Genomic DNA, 16,959 nt, shown 5'->3' with positions numbered 1-16,959 from the left:
CTTGGAATTTTAGTCATACAATTCATTCTAGTTTTGTAAATGTACCATCTGACATTTATTTTATTCCAAAGTGCTGTTATATGATTTAATATTTTTAACTTATCAATTACTGACTTTTTGTCCTTTTACAGCCTGTTTTCTGCCTTTTAGTATTACTTTCTGTTTTTGATTCCTTCCTTCCCTATCACCACCACATATCATCTTTCATTCTATGTCTCTAGAAAATGTCTTCACATGACTTTTTCCTGTCTGGTCCCTAACTCAGCTATGATCACCTGACCTTGACATATTCTTTGTTTATTAACTCAATAAACACAATCTGTATTGTACCCTTCATTTATAATTTGCTTTCTCTAGCAAACTTTCCTGAGAGCAAAACTACCCAAGTGGTCACACTTTTCTCTGACACCCTATAGTGCAATATATATCAACATTGCTTTGTGGGATAAGTCAGTCACCTACTTTAACAAATATAACACTTCCTCAACTAAAAAAAACACTTCGGAGAAAATAATATAACCTTTATTTTGTCTCTAGAAATGCAAATAAAACAGTCAAAGTTCTTCAATCAGATGAACCCATAAAATTTCCAGGTGAGTTAAAACGAAGTAATTCTTCAGCCAAAACTTTGTCATGTGATAGAAAAAACCAACAACAGCAACAAGCTCTACTGGTTCAGTTCCAGTTTCTGAGGTTGCATCCATGACTATGACTTTTTACATGTGTTTAGAAATTGCTGCATCCTGGCTTCATTTTTCTCCATTCCCTCAGTTTGATTTTTCTGCAGCTACAGACATTGTAACTGAGGTACCTGCATCTTCATCTTACTCTTTCCTGAATATACGCTTGTTTTTTACTTCTTGTGATAAATACCGGTAATAATGAATTGCTTTCCCTTAACTCTGTAGCAAGAGAGATCTGTGGAAATTCAGATGGGTACTCACTGCATTCAAGCAGTGAGAGAAGCCAGGCATGGTGGCTCACTCCTGTAACGCCAGGAGGAGTTGTAATCCCACCTTGCTCCTGTAATCCCAGCGTGAGTTTAGAAGACATGAGGTCTTGCTATGTTGTCCAGGCTGGTCTCTAATTCGGCCTCCTGAGCCTGGAAGATCACTTGAGCCCAGAGTTAGAGACCAGCCTGGGCCACATAGCAAAACCCCATCTCTACTAAACATAAACAAACAAACAAACACCAAAAGACACAGTTGGGCATAGTGGAGTATGCCTGTAGTTGCAGCTACTTGAGAGATTGAGGCAGAAGAATAACTTGAGCCCAGGAATTTGAGGAAGCAGAGAGCTCTGATTAAGCAACTGAATGAGGCCCTCTCACAGAAAAAAATAGAAAAGAGGTTAGGGATAGATTGAGGAGAAAGAGTACAGCTTAAATGGAGTCTAAAATTGTGCTAGAAATTGTGTCAGTTTCAATAGAAAAATAATGAAGCTGATTTGTTTTGCATTTTATTTATGTGTATATATGTGTTTGTGTGTATATGTGATTTTGCAATTGATATTTTTCAAAATGAACTCACAGGTGCTGCTGTCTCAAATTCTTAAATGTATTCCAATGTTTGTCCACTGCCTTTAAAAAGGAACAAAAATTTGTGGTGTTTAATATGCTTAGTTCACACTTCACTTCATTGATAATTTTGCCTACCTCGCTATACTTTGTTGTGATTTTTAATGTTGATTTTAATGTTTAATGTCCATGTGGAGAAGTAACTTGTTTCTGTCTTTTACTGACTCTAAACGATTGTTTCCTTATTTCTGGATGGCTAAAAATGAACTTTTATTAAAATTCAATCATAAGCAAGTGGCTTAGTATACATTATTCTGGAATCATTTTACCTGGAATATATGGCCCTTTGAAATTGTTTCCAAAGTTTTAAAAATTATATTTTAATGCACTTTCCAATTTGCTGGTTTCTTTCACAGGAATAAATGTTTTCCATATTTAGGAAGGTCTTTATTCTATTACATATCTATTATTGTCTTCCTAAATGCTTTAAACTTTTTCTTTTTTTTCACACACTATAATCTTCACTTTTTCTTCTACTTCAGTAAGTTCAATGTTCCTTTTCTTTCATTTTTTTAATTTAATTTTTATTATTATTATTATTTTAAATCAAATCATTTATTTTTATTTATTTATTTTATTATTATTATACTTTAGGTTTTAGGGTACATGTGCACAATGTGCAGGTTTGTTACGTATGTATCCACATGCTGTGTTGGTTCGCTGCACCCATTAACTCGTCATTTAGCATTAGGTATATCTCCTAATGCTGTCCCTCCGCCCTCCCGCCAACCCACAACAGTCCCTGGAGTGTGATATTCCCCTTCCTGTGTCCATGAGTTCTCATTGTTCAATTCCCACCTATGAGTGAGAACATGCGGTGTTTGGTTTTTTGTCCTTGTGATAGTTTACTGAGAATGATGTTTTCCAGTTTCATCCATGTCCCTACAAAGGACATGAACTCATCATTTTTTATGGCTGCATAGTATTCCATGGTGTATATGTGCCACATTTTCTTAATCCAGTCTATCGCTGTTGGACATTTGGGTTGGTTCCAAGTCTTTGCTATTGTGAATAGTGCCACAATAAACATACGTGTGCATGTGTCTTTATAGCAGCATGATTTATAGTCCTTTGGGTATATACCCAGTAATGGGATGGCTGGGTCAAATGATATTTCTAGTTCTAGATCCCTGAGGAATTGCCACACTGACTTCCACAGTGGTTGAACTAGTTTACAGTCCCACCAACAGTATAAAAGTGTTCCTATTTCTCCACATCCTCTCCAGCACCTGTTGTTTCCTGACTTTTTAGTGATGGCCATTCTAACTGGTGTGAGATGGTATCTCATTGTGGTTTTGATTTGCATTTCTCTGATGGCCAGTGATGAAGAGCATTTTTTCATGTGTTTTTTGGCTGCATAAATGTCTTCTTTTGAGAAGTGTCTGTTCATATCCTTTGCCCACTTTTTGATGGGGTTGTTTTTTTCTTGTAAATCTGACTTTCAATTAATTCTTTAGTATCTCTAATAATGCTTTATTTGTCTTCATTTTATTTTCTTAACTTAGTAGTATATGTCTTTATGTTTTCTTGTTATATTTTCAGCTTCTCTTTGTGTCATAACTGTATTGAACTTATCTTTTTATTAATTTATATTTTCAAGTTTTTTCACATTTTCTTCTGTTTCTTGGCCTATATGTTGTACCAGCCAGGTTTTTCTTCTTTTTAATAATTTTCTTCTTTTTAATAATTAATTTTATAAATTAATTAACGAGTACATAAGTAAACAAATGGAATACATATATATCATGGGAATTAGAAAGAATAGCTAACTGGCAAGGTATATATATCTTGGCAATCAGGTCAGGAGAAGAATGTTGAGTTCAAGAATTTTGTATTCCCTTATTTATTTCTTTGGTTATCACTTTTTTAATGGTGACACACCTTACATCACGTGTTATAAAGCTGCTTTAACAAAATTGGCATCTCCTCATAAACTCTTAATATGTAGACACTGAATTGACATGCTCTAAGACAACTCATCAGGTCACTGGAACAATGACTAGATAGAGTACATATAACAACTATTTCAGGTGTGCTCTTAATCTGTATGATTTTTATTGCATAAAGTGAAGGAATTAGCTGAAACTACATTTTGTAGCTGTTCTGTTACATTCCTTTCAGGAGTTGGAATAGATGAAATAAATGAATGTCTAATATGTGCCTTGCCCTGCCAGAACTATTTTATATAGCACTCTGAATAAAATCCCTTTCATAATATTAACATATATTGGAAAATCCTTCTCACAATGAAAAAGCAAACCCATTATCTTATTCCAGCATGACTTATAAAATAACTATTTAAGTAATAAATATTTTCCTTGGAAGTTTTTTTTAAAAAAAAACTTTATTTTTTAAGAGAAGCTTCAGGTTCATAAACAAATTGAGAAGGATGTACAGAGATTTCCCTTATTCTCTCTTCCCCCTATATATGCATGGCTTCTCCTATTATAAACATGTCCCACCATAGTGGTACATTTGTTACAACTGATGATCCTACGTTGACACGTCACTATCACCCAAAGTCCATAGTTTGCATGAGTTCATTTTTGGTGTTGTAAATTCTGTGGATTTTGGACAAATGTATAATGACATGAATCTACCAGTATAATATCATGTAGAGTAATTTCACTGCCCAAAACATACTTTCTGCTCTATTTATGTATACCTCTTTTACCCTAACCCCTGACAACCACTGATCTTTTTATTGTCTCCATGGTTTTGCCTTTTTAAGAATGTCATATAGTTGGAATTAAACAGTATGTGGCTTTTTCACTTAACATTAATTTAAGTTTTCTTCATGTCTTTCCATAGTTTGATAGCTCATTAATTTTTCACACTGAATAACATTCCACCGTCTAGATATCATAAAACAGCTTATCCACTTACATACTGAAGGATATCTTAGTTCTTCCAAGTTTTTCTGAGTATGAATAAAGCTGCTATAATCATTTGTGTGCAGATTTTGTGTGGACACGTTTTCAATTCCTTGCATCAATACCAAGTACTGCAATTCCTGGATCATATGATAAGAGTATGTTTAGTTTTGTAAGAAACATACTAAACTGCATTCCAATGTAGCTGTACTGTTTTATATTCCCACCACCAATGAATGAGAATTTCTGTTACTCCAAATGCTCATCAGCATTTAGTGTTGTCATTGTTCTGGATGTTGGCCATCCTAAATAAGTGTGTGGTGGTAACTAATTGTTAATTTGTATTTTCCTGATTATATATGATGTGGATTTCTTTTAATATGGTATTGGCCATCTCTATATCTTCTTTGGTTAGGTGTTGTTAAGGTCTTGGGCCTATTTTTCAATCAAATTGTTGTTTCATTTTTGTTAAGTTTTAAAAAGTTCTTGGTATATTTTAGATACAGGCATTTTTTTTAAAAAAATGAAAATTATTTACAGGTTATATTAAACCCCATATTGCCTTCTATAGGATAATGACCACTATTCTGTTGGTATCTGGCCATACAGATAAAATAAACTAAAGTAACTGTCCAAGTGGTCAAATTATTAGCTCACTCATTTTAAAAGTCTAAGTACAAAAGTTTGGAGACATTTTAAAAACATGTGAAACCTAAATAAATGCAAATTTACATAAATAAAACAATTAGTGTTGTTGAATTCTATGATATTAAGAACACATAAAACCACACGTCATAGAATCAACATAGCAGGTGCAGTATATACAGAAACAAGACTGTTTATTTGCATTCTGCATTAAAATTAAATTGATAATGGGTTGAAAAATGTAACTAAAACATACTACGACTTGTGCTTGTGTCATAGATTTATGCATAGGTTTCATATATTCATATATTCTAAATCTGTATTAAGAACTTTACTCTTTTAATTATCACTGTCAGAACATTAATTGAGAAATGTATCTTATATACCAACAGGAACCATTAAAAGGTTCCTTAAAAATATAATCACATTTTTTTTTAAAAAAATGACAGCACTTGTCTGTGTAAAAAAAAATTATCTTTCTACCAAGATTTAGCTAGATTTGGCTCCCTTGTCTCCTTTATTATAACAAATATTTGAAGTCTACAAGCTTCATCGTTGCTGACAACGAGAAATTATCTAGCTCTAAGGTAGCATTTTTTACTTTATGTATCCAGTAGCATTTGAGTCCCAATTGTGCCAATTAGAATGTGTCTGCATAAGAACTTGATTCAGTGAAATCTATATCAGTAGTCTGAGTGCCTAAAATAATATTTCTAGGTATTTCTCCAAGGCAAATAAAAACATACATTCACACAAGGACATGTGAATATTGTTTTATGAAAGATTTATATAAAGTAGCTTAAAAACTGGAAATAATCCAAAAAGCTCACCAAAAGATGAATGAATAAACATATTGTGAGAAAGTCATGTGGGAATTTAAATTAGTTCATCCACTGTAGAAAGCAGTATGGAAATTTCTCAAAGAACTTAAAACAAAAATACACATGCATTCATATATTCATCACAGCACTATTCACAATAGCAAAGATGTGAAATAAATCTAGATGCCCATCAAAAGTAGACTGGAAAAAGGTAATGTGGTATATATATGACACAGAATACTACACATCCATAAAAAAGAACAACATCATATTCTTTTCAGCAACATGGATACAGCTAGATATTTATCCTAAGCAAATTAATGCAGAAATAGAAAATCAAATATCAAATGTTATTTATAAGGAAAAACTAAACATTGGTTAAACATGGACATAAAAATGGGAAAAATAGATACCAGGGACTACTAGAGGGTAGAAGGCAGGAGACGTGTGTGCATTGAAAAACCACCTATCGGTATTATGCTCACTGGGTGATAGGATCATATGTCAAACCTCAGCAACGTGCAATTTACCCATGCAACCAAACTAAACCTGTATCCTCTCAACTTAAAAGTCAAAAAAAAAAAAAAGAGAAAGAAAGCAAGATACTAACTTATTACAGCTATATAACAAGAAAATTGTACAATTTTACTTGTTTATTTAATAATTTCAACTTTTATTTTTTGTGGGGTATATATCCAATAATGGAATTGTAGGATGGAATGAAAGTTCTGTTTTAAATTCTTTAAGAAAATCACTGCTTTCCACAGTGGCTGACCTAATTTACATTCCAACCAACTATGCAACTGTTTTCTTTCTCTGCAGCCTTAACAGCATCTATTGTTTCAGACTTTTTAATGTTAGCCATTCTGACTTTTGTGAGATACTATATTATTGTGGCTTAGATTTGCATTTCTCTAATGATTAGTGATGATAAGCATTTTTTTATGCTTGTTTGTCACTTGTGTATCTTCTTTTGAAAAGTGATTATTCATTTTCTTTTCCCATTGACAATTTTAATACTACATCTAGTGTGCACATATGCAGAAACCCTCATTTCTCCAATGGTGCACATGCACCCATGGCTCCCCTTCCCCATTGGTGTGCACTCCTCTGCTGCTCCATCACTGCCCCATTGGTGTGCACTCACTCATGGCAACCCCCACTGGCAAACTGGTGTGCACCATTCATGGCCTCCCTGCTGCCCCACTGGTGTGCACTCACCTATAGACTCCCCAGTGCAGCATACTCTGTCTCAGCTCCCCATCACCATGCTGCAGTGCTTTTTCTGGCATTCCCCATTGGAATGTTTCCTGCAGAACAGTAACAACTTGGCTCCTCCAGCACAGTAGTTGCTTGACCTCATGGGCCAAAGAAAAAAAAACGCAAAACTGGTTTTAGTCCCTTAGGGCCACAGCACACAGCCCAAGAGTGCTGCTCTGAGTGTTAACCCCCTAAAAGCATCCAGAAAAGAAACCAACTGATTAAACCCAACTTAAACCACAGTCAAATCCTCAAGGGCATTGAAGAATATAAAAGCAAAAAGCCCAATCCAAAAGACAGCAACTTCAAAGATTAAAGGAACATCAGCCCACACAGATGAAAAAGAACCAGAGCAAGAATTCTGGAAACTCTAAAAGCCAGAGTGTCTTCTTACCTACAAGCGACTATACTAGCTCCCCAGAAATGGCTCCCAGATTGAAATGGCTGAAAAGGTTGAAACCCAATCCAAAGAAATCAATAAAATGATCCAAGACTTTAAAGATGACATATCCATCTTAAGAAAGAATCAAACTGAACTTCTGGAAATGAAAAATTTACTACAGGAATCTCATAATGCTATTGAAAGCATTAATAGCAGAAGAAACCAAGGTGACAAATGACTCTTAGAGCTCAAAGACCGCTCCTTTCTATCAGCACAGGCAAACAAAAATAAAGAAAAAAATAATTTTAAAACATGGGTGAAATCACTGAGAAACATGGGATTGTGGAAAGAGACCAAATCTATAACTCATTGGCATTCCCAAAAGAGATGGAGAGATAGCAAGCAACTTGGAAAACATATTTGAGAATATTGCCCATGAAAATTACTCCTACCTAGCTAGAGAGGTCGACATGCAAATTTAGGAAATTCAGACAACCCCTGTGAAATACTATACAGTATTATCATTCCCAACACACATAGTCATCAAATTCTCTAAGGTCAATGTGAAACTAAAAAGAAATCTTAAAGGCAGCTGGAGACAGAGGGCAGGCCACCTACAAAGGGAACCCCATCAGACTAATAGTGGACCTTTCAACAGAAACCCTACAAGCCAGAGTAGGTTGGGGGCCTATACACAGCATCCTTAAAGAAAAGAAATTCCAACCAATAATTTCATGTCTAGTTAAATTGAAGCCTCATAAATGAAGAAAAAATAAAGTACTTTTCAGATGACCAAATGCTAAGGAAATTTGTTACCACAAGAACTGCTTTAAAAGAAATCCTTTAGGGACTGCAAAAAATGGAAATGGAAGACTGATAACTGCCACCACAAAAACATAAATATGTGGATAGCCCACTAAAACTATAAAATAACTATATTATAAAGTCTACATAAAAACCAGATAACAACACAATGACAGGTTCAAATTCTCACATATCAATATTGAGCTTGAATGTAAGTGGGCTAAATGCCCCACATAAAGGCAGAAACTGACATGTTGGATAAAGAAGCAAGACTCAACTTGATGTTATCTTCAAGAGATCCATATCATGTGCAATGACACCCATAGGCTCAAAGTAAAGGGATGGTGAAATATCTATCAAGTAACTGGAAAACAAAAAAGAGCAAGGTTGCTATTCTTATTTCAGACAAAACAGACTTTAAACCAAGAATGATAAAAATGAACAATGAAGAACATTACATAACGATAAGAGGTTCAATTCAACAAGAGCAGTTAACTATCCTGAATATATATGCACCCAACATTGGAGCACCCAGATTCATAGAACAAGTTTTGAGACCTGTGAAGAGACTTTGATAACCTCACTATAATAGCAGGAGACTTCAACACACCACTGACAGTGTTAAACAGATCATTTAGGCAGAAAATTAACAAACATATTAGGGACCTAAACTTAACTCTTGGCCAAATTAACCTAAAAAACATCTGCAGAATACTCCACCCCAAAACAGCAGAATATACAGTCTCCTAATCTCAAAGCACATACTCTAAGATCAAGCACATGCTGGTACATAAAGCAATTCTCAACAACAACAACAAAAAACATAACTCATACAAACCATACTCTTGGAACACAGTGCAGTAAAAATGGAAATAACTACCAAAAAGAGCTCTCAAAACCACACAATTACATGGAAATTAAACAAGCTGCTCCTGAATTACTGGGTACATAATAAAATTAAGACAGAAGTGAAAAATTATTCAAAACTAATGAAAACAAAGATTCAATACAGAGACTATATTGGACATAGCTAAAGCAGTGTTAAGAGAAAAGTTTATAGTGCTAACTCACTACATCAAGAAGTTAGAAAGATCTCAAATTAACAACCTACCATCACACCTAGAGGAACACGAGAAACAAAAGCAAACCATTATCAAAGCTAGCAGAAGAAAAGAGTTAACCAAAATAAGAACTGAACTTAACTGAATGGAATTCAACAAAAATCCATACAAAAGATCAACAAAACCAAAAGTTGGTCATTGAAAACAGTAAGATTGACAGCCCACTAGCTAGATTAAGAAAAAGAGAGAGAAGATCCAAATAAACACAATCAGAAATGGCAAAGGTGACATTGCCACTGACCTTACAGAAATATTAAAAACCTTCAGAGACTATTATGAGCGTTTCCAATTCTGTGAAAACAGATGTTGGTAATTTGATAGGAATAGCATCAAATCTGTTATTGCTTTGGGCAGTATGGCCATTTTAGCAATATTAATCCTTCCTATCCATGAGCATATAATGTTTTTCCATTTCTTTGTGTCACCTCTATGCACACAAACTTGAAAATCTAGAGGAAATGGATAAATTCCTGGAAACATACAGCATCCCAATATTTAACCTGAAGAAATTGAAATCCTCAACAGACTGATAATTAGTTCTATAATTGAATCAATAAAAAAAAACTAAAAGAAAACAAAAAACTACCAATCAGAAAAGACCTGGAGCAGATGAGTCACTGCTAAATTCCAGCTGAAGTACAAATAAGAACTGGTACCAATCCTACTAAAATTATTCCAAAAAATGGAGGATGAGAGACTCCTCCCTGACTCATTCTAGGAGGTCATTATCATTCTGATACCTAAACCTGGCAAAGACACAACAACAACAAAACTCTTCAGGCCAATATCCCTGATGAAAATAGATACAAAAATCCTCAACAGAATACTAGCAAGCTGAATCCAGCAAAACATTAAAACCTAATCCAACATGGTCAAGTAGGATTTATTCCTAGGATGCAAGATCAATTCAAATACACAAATAAACAAATTTGTTTCATCACATAAACAGAACTAAAAACAAAAACCACATGATCACTTCAATCAATAGAAAAAAAAAGGCTTTTGATAAAATTCAATATATCTTCCTGTTAAAAACTTTCAATAAACTAGGCATCAAAGGAACACACCTCAAAACAATAAGAACTATCCATGTCAAACCCACAGCTAGTATCATACTGAACAGCGAAAAGCTGTAGGCATTCCCCTTGAGAAATGGAACAAGATGAGGATGGCCACTATCACCACTCCTATTCAACATAGTACTGGAAGTCCTAGGCAAAACATTTAGGCAAGAGAAATAAATTTTAAAACAATCCAAATATGAAGCAAAGAAGTTAAACTATCTCTCTTTGAAGTGGATGTAATTCTATATTTAGAAAACTCTAGAGTCTCAGCTCACAGGCTTCTAGAACTGATAAATAACTTCAATAAAGCTACAAGATACAAAATCAATTGTACAAAAAATAGTAGCATTTCTATAAGCAATAAGGTCCATCTGACAGCCAAGTCAAAAACGCAGTATTATTCACAGTAGCCACAAATAAAATGAAACAAAACAAAAAAATACCAAGGAATACATCTAATCAGGGAGGCGAAAGAACTCTACGTCTAGAATTACAAAATGCAGCCGAATGAGACAACACAAACAAATGGAAAATGTTCCATGCTCAAGAATAGTAAGAATTAATATTGTTAAAATGCTCACACTGCCTAAATCAAATAAAGATTCAACATTATTTCTATCGAACTGCCAACATCAGTTTCAACAGAATTAGAAAAAATAATTCTAAAATTAACATGGAATAAGAAATGAACCCAAATAGCCAAAACAATCCTTAGCAAAAAGAACAAAAAGAGAGGCATGACACTACTCGACTTCAAACTATACTACAAGACTATAGTAATCAAAACAGAATTATACAGGTACAAAAACAGACATGTAGACCAATGGTATAAAATACAGAATAAAGAAATATAGCTACAGACTTACCTGATCTTAGGCAAATACAACAATAAATAGTAATGGGGAAATTACCCCCTATTTAATAAATGGTGCTGGGATAAATGACCAGCCGTAAGCAGAAGATTGAAACTAGAACACATCCTTTTACCATACACCAAAATTAAATCACGATGGATCAAATATTTAAATGTAAGACCTAAAACTATAAAAACTCTAGACAACATAGGAAATTTCACAGGTCTTGGAAAATATTTCATGATGAAGCCTTCAAAAACAATTGCAACAAAAACAATAAATAGACAAATAGGACCTAATAATACTAAAGAGCTTCTGCACAGCAAAAGAAACTACCAACAGAGTAAGCAAACAACCTACAGAATGAGAGAAAACATTTGCAAACTATGCATCTGATAAAAGACGAATATCCAGAATGCATGAGAAACTTAAATTGAAAAGCAGAAAACAAAAAATACCCCCATTCAGACACAGGCAGAGACATGAGCACACACTTCTCCAAAGAAGACATAAAAGAGGCGAACAAGCATACGAAAAAATGCTCGACATCACTAGTCATGAGACAAATGCTAATCAAAACCACAGTTAGATGCTTTCTCACACCAGTTCAAATGGCTGTTGTTAAAAAGTCTAAAATAACAGATGTTGGTAAGGTTGTGGAGAAAAGGGAATACTTACATGCTGTTGGTGGGAATATAAATTAATTCAGCTACTGTGCGAAGCAGTGTGGAGATTTTTGAAATAACTTAAAATGTAATTAACATCGACCCAGCAATTCCATTACTCAGTATGTAACTAAAGGAGTACACACTGTGCTACAAAAAAGATGTATGCATGCATATGTTCATTGCAGCACTATTCACAATTGTGAAGAGGTAAAATCAGCCTAGATGCCTATCAACAATGGACTGGATAAAGAAAGTGAGGCACATATACACCATGGAATACTTGGCAGCCATAAAAATAAATGAAATCATGCCCTTTGCAGCAGCATGGATGCATTTGGAGTCCATTGTCCTAGGTGAATAAATTCAGGAACAGAAAACCATATACCACATGTTCTTGCTTGTAAGTGGAAGCTAAACATTGGGTACAAATAAACACAAAGATGAGAACAATAGACACCAGGGCCTTATTGATTGGGGAGGGTGGAAAGAGGATGAGGGACAAAAAACTAGTCATTGTGTAATATGCTCACTACCTGGGTGATAAAATCATTTGTAAACTAAACCCCAGTGACACACAATTTACTCATGTAACAAACTTGCACATGTACCCCCTGAACCTAATAAATAAATACAACAAATAAAATTAACAGGCAACACGTATATAATGGTTTAATGCTTTATTTTTCCTTCTTTCCTCTATTTATAATTCTGGTATGCAAATATGATTTTATAATGAAAAATAAATATGATAAAATATTCCCAATTATTACCTCTGTAACCACACTGTCTTGATTACTGCAGCTTTACTGTAAGTTTGAAAATTATGAAATATAAGTCCTTGAATTTGCCCTTTTTTTGCAAGATCATTTTGTTTGTTCTGGATCCCTTGAATTTCCATATGAGTATATTGTGATTGGTAAATTTTTGCAAAATTTGGAGAATATTGCCATCTTTCATTTCTGTGATCTATACATATGAAATGTCTTTCCATTTATTTATGTGTTCTTTAATTTCTTTTAGCCATTTTTGGACAGTAGTTTTAACCTATTAGCCAAAACCAAAAATGGTTAAAATAAAGTTGGAAAGATTAAGTATCTCCTGAGTTTTACTCTCTGTCTATAAAGTTTGAGTTGCAACCAACAAAAGACATTAGCTGTTATTGAAGATCAAAATAATTTCATAAAATTTTAGAACATCCTCAAAAAAGGAAGAAACAATCAGGATATTTGTTTTCACCAAGTATCTTAGGCATGGGATAAGATTATGGAGGTTAACTATTCAGGATATTTGCTTGATTAAATCATATGGACGAGTAAGCCATTTCAAAAAAAAACCTAGATCTATACTCACTTATTTTCACTGCTACAATTTTAGCTCTATTTCTTGGAAAATTTTACTGTAATTTAGATATTAGACATGATTGAAATGAAAATGAATATATTTTAGGTTACATTTCTGGTAACAGTGTAGTTGTTAAATGCAATTAAAAAAATCCTATTAAAAGTTTTTTGAAAAAATCTAAGGTTTTACCCTTTAGTTTATGCACTGGGCAGAGTTTGTATTGTTCTATAGGCCCATAACTTTCTGTGAACTTAACACTCCATCCTCATGTCAGATGAGGAGGTAGCCTCATTGCCTTTACAATATTTAGACTTTCCTACGATATATTCACTATGTAATTATTAACTTTAGGTTAACAAGTTATTTTAACTTTTTTTTTTGAGACGGAGTCTCGGTCTATTGCCCAGGCCCAAGTGCAGTGGCTCGATCTCGGCTCACTGCAAGCTCCGCCTCCTGGGTTCACAGCATTCTCCTGCCTCAGTCTCCCAAGCAGCTGGGACTACAGGTGCCCGCCACCACGCCCAGATAATTTTTTGTATTTTTAGTACAGATGGGATTTCGCCATGTTAGCCAGGATGGTCTCGATCTCCTGACCTCGTGATCCACCCGCCTTGGCTTCCCAAAGTGCTGGGATTACAGGCGTGAGCCACTGCGCCGGGCCTATTTTAACATTTATAAAAGTTTAGATGTCATAGTAGTTGTAGACTGTTTCAGAGGTCTGACACATTGTGTTATACCACTTTTAACTAAAAACTCATGTAATTTATATGACTAATGACAGCAATAGCAACAAAAACATATCTAAAATCCATTGAATTCAACATGATATAATTGTCTTTTTATTTTATAATAATTATCCAGAAATATCTCACTAATATTTTCCTTCATTCTTCAACTCCTAACATGACTTTTCCTCTCTGCGTCATGGATCTTTTGATAACTACCACATCTGCATGTAAGTATATGGTTTGACTGTGTCCCCACCCAAATCTTATCTTGAACTCCCACATGTTGTGGGAAGGACCCAGTGGGAGGTAACTGAATCATGGGGGCAGGTCTTTCCCATGATTTTCTCATGATAGTAAGTCAGTCTCAGGAGATCTGATGATTATATAAAGTGGAGTTTCCCTGCACAAGCACTCCTCTCTTTGCCTGCAGTCATTCATGTAAGATGTGACTTGCTCCTCCTTGCCTGCTGCCATGATTGTGAGGTTTCCCCAGCCATATGGAACTGTTAGTCCAATTAAAACTCTTTCTTTTGTAAACTGCCCAGTCTTGGGTATGTCTTTATAAGCAGCGTGAAAACAGACTAATACAATAAGCTAGCACAATAGTGGAAGTGCAGATAGGGAGCACATTCCTTTTAAGTTCATGACCTTGAGGTAACATATACTATGCGACTTCTTTTCAGGTCTCATTCGTCATTCCTTTTAAGTTCATGACCTTGAGGTAACACGTGCTACTTATTTTCAGCTCTCATTGGTCTTACATAAATCACACGGTCACATCTAGCTGCACTGTACGATGTGAAATGAACTTTAAAGTTGAATGACCATGTTTCCCCCTAAATCCAGGAGCTATATTTTCTTTTTTCTTTCCTTCCTTCCTTCCTTCCTTCCTTTCCTTCCTTCCTCCCTTCTTTCCTTCCTTCCTCCCTTCTTTCCTTCCTTCCTTCCTTTTTTCTTTCTTTCTCTCTTTCTTTCTTCTTTCTTTCTTTCTTTCTTTCTTTTTCTTTCTTTTTGTTTCACTTCCTCTTTCTTTCTCTCTTCTTCCTTTTTCTTCCTCTTTCTTTCTTTCTCTTTCTTTCTTTCTTTTCTTTCTTTCCTTCTTTCTTTCTTTTTTTTTTGGGAGTCTCACTCTGTCACCCAGGCTGGAGTGCACTGGTGCTATCTTGGCTCACTGCAACTTTCACCCACCCCAGGTTCAAGTGATTCTCCTGCCTCAGCCTCCTAAGTAGCTTGGATTAAAGGTGCCTGCTACTATGCCTGGTTAATTTTTGTATTTTTGGTAGAGACAGAATTTCACTGTGATGTCCAGGCTGGTCTCGAATTCCAGACCTCAGGTGATCCACCAGCCTTGGCCTCCCAAACTGCTGGGATTATAGGCATGAGTTACCACACCTGGTCTCCAGGAGCTGTATTAATGAAGGAAGTTGATTAAAATGAATATTGATAAAAAGTTGTTATATTTTTTAAAGGTAGGTTTTAGAAAACGTATTTTGAGAGGGAAATTAATATATATACTATGCAGTAAATTATATATTAGTTACATATGTGTGTAAGTGTATATGTGTGTGTGTCTTTGTGTGCATGTGTGTGTGTGCATTTATGTGTATTCTAATTTGGCAGCTGGATCAGAAATAAGAGTCATCTTCATTTATTTCTGATCTAATTTTCTTGCCACTAGGAAAAAAGCATTGTAAGGTAATGGAGTAACAGTAGGTGTAATATTTGAATGTTCTTATAATTTAACAACCTGAGTGTCCATCAATAGATGAATAGATAACTAACCTAGCATTTCCTAAGCATCATGGGGCTGCTATGAGGACTAATTGAAATATGATATATAAAAATACTTGTCACACTGCATATGAACAGCAAATGTAAGTTAATGCCTTCATTTAAAATGAAGACTTCCAGGTTTCTAAATCCAGTGGTCTATTTTATAATTAATCATAATTAAATTGAGCATAACATTTGATGCAGATAACTACCTCCTTTTACTTTTAATTTTGTTCTTTTGCTTACTTTTAGATTACACATTTATAGTTTTCTTCCAACTTATTTGTGTTCATTTTTTTTCTCTTGTATTGCCTTCTTTTTCTACCATATCTCTTAACATAGGAGTGCTCCACTGCCCATTCTTTCTCTTTTCTTCTCAAATGGAACTCAGTCTCTTGGCAATATTATCCAGATATGAATTTAAATATTATAAATAGGGTGATAACTTCAGAAACTCTTATTGAACTTCTCAACTCCAGACTTTATACCCAATTTTTTAATAGATATATTCACCTCGATGTTTAATGAACATTGCACATCCAAGTGAAGTTCCCAATCTACATCATATCTCCTCTATTCAGTGTCTTCCACTTTTTAGGTTATAATAATTCCATTCTTCTAGGTGTTTAGACCAAAAACATGAAGTTGTCCTTGACTCCTCTCTTTATCACAAATTCCACATCAACATATCTATTACCCATGCATTCTGGATGGTATTTAAAATATGATCTCTTATTCTTCTTTTGGAGGCTACCACTTTTTGTCAGTGGGTTTCTCATCATTTCTTCCCTTTTAACAAGTTTCTTGGCTTTTATTCTTGGCTTTTAATAGTCTATTATCAAGACAGGAACCAGAGAGCTGTGTCAAAAGGAGTTGTAGCTGAAGGGGCACATCTAAGAGGCATTGTCTGTTAGATGCAGATCACAAGATACTAAACCTTGAGCCTGATGCTATAATTGAATGAGACTTCATGCTATGTGGAGATAATGGTTTTATGTTGCATTGAGAGAAACAGAAATAATTGAAGCTATAGGTAAGACCAGGCCAAG

The sequence above is a fragment of the Hylobates moloch genome, unplaced genomic scaffold, assembly GCF_009828535.3.
Source record: "Hylobates moloch isolate HMO894 unplaced genomic scaffold, HMol_V3 SCAFFOLD_13, whole genome shotgun sequence".
NCBI lineage: Eukaryota > Metazoa > Chordata > Mammalia > Primates > Hylobatidae > Hylobates > Hylobates moloch.
This window is presented reverse-complemented; position numbering follows the sequence as displayed.